The sequence below is a fragment of the Lissotriton vulgaris genome, chromosome 2_1 (assembly GCF_964263255.1).
Source record: "Lissotriton vulgaris chromosome 2_1, aLisVul1.2, whole genome shotgun sequence".
In the NCBI taxonomy this organism is placed as follows: Eukaryota; Metazoa; Chordata; class Amphibia; order Caudata; family Salamandridae; genus Lissotriton; species Lissotriton vulgaris.
This window is the reverse complement of record NC_141687.1, coordinates 614372003-614375710: the sequence shown is the minus strand read 5'-3', so window position 1 is coordinate 614375710 and position 3708 is coordinate 614372003.

Genomic DNA, 3708 nt, shown 5'->3' with positions numbered 1-3708 from the left:
TGATCAAGCTAATTTAGAGAAAGTGCTTGCAGTAGTGGATAACAGTATTAACACACTTTCCTCCCCTATCTACACATTGGATAATATTGTGTCATCTGTTGTTGATATTGTACAGGATGATGTGTCTGTTTTGTACCATGGTCAACATCTATTGCGTTCTATTATGCAGTTTGCATGGACCCTGCAGACGCTGAAGGCCAGAAAAGTGCCTTGGAATTACGTGAATGTCTCACCTCTTTTTGACCCATTTAATTTGACTGAGAAGCAACGTTTGCTTTCAATGAGAGATGCGTCGTTTTCCATGTTACACATTGAACGATTGGAGTCTTTACCATTTTCAGTGGCGGAGGCCACTACTGCTACGTGGCTTATCCACAGGTTATTAACTTTACCATTTGCACTTTTCCAGTTTACTAATTGCATGAAATATTTTGCCATTGGTAGGTTCGAGCCTCTTGGTAACTCCTATTTACATGAAGCCTGGTCACTCCCTTTCACTTACAGATGCCTTAGGGATGGAAAAGAGGTTTATCTGAAAAGTGAGGAGTGCACAGAAACACCAGATCATTCATTAATGTGTAGACACATACAATTGCATGGCTCTTGTGATCAGGAACAGCCTAATTTAGCATGTGTTTTAAAAGGTACACCAGTGCCCGCTATTGTCCCCACTTTCACTTTACTAGCAAACAGTAGTTATTTACTTTTAAATAATGAAGATTGCTGTGGGTTATTAAAAGGCATAGCTTATGTAGTTACAGCCAGTGAGCGTGTGGTTTGCTGTAAAAATGTGTTGTATACACCCACGCATGGGAACTTGGATGTTTCCATCTGGCCGAGGATTCCGACCTTGAAAGCAGAGTTCAATGAGATGAGTCGAATAAGAGCCCTATTGTCACAAAAAGACATCTGCTCCGACATCTGCTCGTGAAACATTTGTCCTTCACGTAGCTAACACCTGCACAGAAGTGCATGCTTTATTAAATACTGACCTACCATTGCATTTCGGAGAGCTGATTCATAATATTTTAAACGCATCCTCCACATCCGGGCTGGCGAACTTTTTTAAAGTAGTGAGCAGTGGTCTTGTGACTTCGTTCCAAATGATATTTGGAGTCATTCCTGCTTTCTTCCATTCGATCTTTTCCAGCCTATTTGGTGGATTTCCCGTTTTGCTGGCGCTGGCTGCAGGCTTTCTAGTGCTATTTTGTTTTATTCAAAATGGATGCCCGTCCTGTGTTCCAAGACGAGCAGTCGTGGTTAGCACTGTTTCGCAACAGGATGCTTGAATACTATGGTACGCTGCCGCTCACCACCTTAAGTGCAGCATATGGATTATCGTTTCGATTTTCCTATTTCACGTGTCCAGCCTGTCTTTCATTGCCTGAGCTGCGATTTCGACTGGGCCCTGGAATTGTGTCTCTGCAATTTGGTGTCTCCTGAAGTGGATTTTAATCATCTCAGGAGTCCCTTAGTTACTCATGAATTGCTTTGTTCTGACGGAGGGATTATGGCCTTTGCAGCGATGCATGGAATACTGGGTCGTTGGAATATATTCGCAGCGGCGGAAGATTTCTTGGCACACAGCTTCATTGAGAACCCACCAAGTTGTCCTCTGCTGGTACTAGAGTCTCCGGTAATTGAAGAGCATGTATGTTCTTTCTCACTATTGAATTGGATGGCTGAGTTGTTTTCGGATGATAACAGTGACTTCCTTTTGGAAGCAGTTGCTGCTTATTTTGCATACTCAGTATTAGGCTGAGTTCTATCGAGACCTTTGATATCATGAACCTTTTTCCAATTTTTTTGAAAATGATGATGGACAATTTTTGGTATCGGACCTATTGACTTTAATAACAGTGAACACTAAATTGTCATGCTGGTGAGATTTTGTTTTTTTGGCTGACTAAAATATTTTTCCTCACCTACTCTAATTTGAACTGACTGTTTCATTGAACTCTGCATTTCAAAATTGAGTCCCTTATCTTATCTTGCTTATCTTATCCGTGCTAGGATCAAGGGAGGGTGTCATATGGATATACATTGCCTATATGCTGTGTTAAGTTAGCATGAGCTTATTAGGAGTTTAAACGCCATTTTACCTTTTCTGCTGCTTCTGCACACGACACATAGCTTTTGCTTTGAGCCTAGTAGAATGTTTTGATTCATGCGAGAATAATATGTTGTTACTCTGATATCAGCCTTGCTTGGTGAGCTGTGTCTGTACAGTGAGTGCAGAAGCCTTCAAGGATATCTCAACACAGTGGTTGTTGTGAGGTCTGATCTTCGCACGTTCCTAGACATAACATACATGCAGCTGCGGCCACGTTCTGGCTTTAGGCGCGTTTTGTATTGCTTTGCACAAGAGCATAGAAACACACTTGATGGTGCTTCGCATGCAGAGAGCTGGTGGAAGATGATGTGATCCCTAACCACTAGGATCTTGAGGTATGCGGCCGCCCTGCTAAAACCCAAAGAGACCTTCTTAGATATAATATAATATACTAGCTAGGGAGAGTGATAATTAGGTGTTACTGAACCCTATTCGTTTTAGCATTATACCATTCTTTCACCTTTTGTGTTCTATGGACTAGTGACTATGCTGATTACTTTGTTTCTTATAATATGTTTGCTTGTATTAGCTAAGATACGGCGTTTGAGAACACTGCATTAGTGAATAAACATTTCAAATATGCACGTGTCCTCTTTTACTCCTTGTTCTGGATTGAAATGATTGTATAACAAAAGAGTGTTCATGTGTTCCACGTTACCTGAGGTGTACTAAGTCCATGTTCTGGTTTGTCTAAGCATTGGGGGTTTGTGATCACCAATAAGACACTGTAGCTAGTCTGGTAGGGGATTTTGGGTACTAAGGTGAGTTTTGGCACACCCTAATTCACTGAGGTTCCAAGTCTCTATGCACAGTTCTGTATGAGAACGGAATCCCTGCAACAGTTGCACTTTCATAATCTCATACTGCAATGCTAGTTGACACTTAGCTATAGATGGTTTGGTATTATACATGGGAATCAGCACCACACCATCAATGAAGAAGGGTCGCAACACAGGTCTTGGAGCGGAGAGGGTGCCATGAACAGGTTGCAATGGTGACAGCTTCAAAGATGGACCTGCCGGCTGGAGCCCTATGGCTTCTTGGGGCCTGAAGGTGAATCAGAAAGAGCAGGAACTGCACTAACAATATACAGCATGCTCTTCTTGAAGGCTTCAATCTTCTGCAGTGTTGCCAATGGCCTGGGAAGGTTGGGCACAACCGGGACTGGCTGACATCATGACACCTTTGCGCCTTCTCTTTGGATACAGAGGTGTCTAAAAAGGGTTGGGTCACACTTGTATTTGTGCTGGGACCTTCTGAAATATTAAGGTGCACTATCTTGGCATCGGCGAGCCCAAGCACTGTTTACTTGTTCTTAATCTGTAAGCGGTTAAAAAATTTTTTTTAACTTTGAGTGTCACGATCTTTACATTGCCAAGCTACTCACCCGATCCTCTCCTGCCCTGTCCTCCTTTGCCCGCACGCTCTCACGTGGTCTAGCGACTGTGAGGGTGTCAGCTGCTGCACAGCAGGGCTGATTGGCAGGGAGGAGCCAGGGGGGCATAAGAGGGTACGCTGGAGCGGACACGCAGTCAAAGAAGACGAGGTAGCCCAGGCAGTGTTCATCGGCGATTCCAAGCTCTGTTTACTTGTTC